The following is an 816-nucleotide window of genomic DNA, read 5'->3' on the forward strand; positions in this document are numbered from 1 at the left end:
TGTACAGAATACCACTAACATAAACTTTCACACCTAACCTACAAACCTTGTCCTTACCTGTGACTGTGACCCACGGTTGAAAATAAGGAAGTTAAGGGGCATGGCCGGCATCATAAACACACCCCTAAAACTGCCCCAAGCAAACAATGTGAGGACTAAACTTAAGAGAAATTAAATCAACCATTCTTCTATGCCTGAGCCGGCCTCCAAATGCTCCAAAATCATAAATGTCTAATCCTCCTCAGTTTACCAACTGTATAACCAATACACAAACACACAGATTGCCCAGACCATATTTCCGGACAGGGGCTCTTTAACGGTCAGTCATAGCCCCCTTGAATAGAAGACCTGACCGGGGTGGTCAGGGTCTTGCAAAATCTCAGCTCACAAGAATCTACTTTTAATGTATTGCTCTGCCCAGAGCAATCTTACTTTTCAGAGTTTTCTAGACACATGTGCAAGAAAATCTGCATGGCCAAGAGCCAGACCCAACCAAGACAAGCCTAAGTATAACCAATAGGGTGATACTTCAAGCGTTGAATCATCCTACTTTGAAAATATAAATGAGGTCAAGTATGAAAACTTTATTACCCAGAATGTCCTCAAACATATTAAACTATTTTAGTTTTTACAAGATAATTAAGAGTTTTTATTGGGGGATAGCGCGAACGCAGTGCCCCGCTACCAAAAATTTCGCACCCGAGTTGACCACATTTGGGTCAATCGCAAGGGTCAGCACCACCGGAGTGCAATGGTGAGCCTCGCCTTGGGGGAACCACCTTCGTGATCATGGTGTCCCCTGTGCCAGGTAAGTAT

At 43.6% G+C, this 816-nt stretch overlaps 1 non-coding gene across 1 annotated transcript; it reads right to left on the reverse strand.

Annotated features, from left to right (window-relative positions):
- Window positions 1–653: 653 nt before the first annotated feature.
- LOC137659366 (U1 spliceosomal RNA) lies at window positions 654–816 on the reverse strand. The gene has a single exon (XR_011047496.1). It is a non-coding gene; the product is annotated as a U1 spliceosomal RNA (small nuclear RNA).

This window comes from Palaemon carinicauda, chromosome 19 (genome assembly GCF_036898095.1).
Source record: "Palaemon carinicauda isolate YSFRI2023 chromosome 19, ASM3689809v2, whole genome shotgun sequence".
NCBI classification, from domain to species: domain Eukaryota; kingdom Metazoa; phylum Arthropoda; class Malacostraca; order Decapoda; family Palaemonidae; genus Palaemon; species Palaemon carinicauda.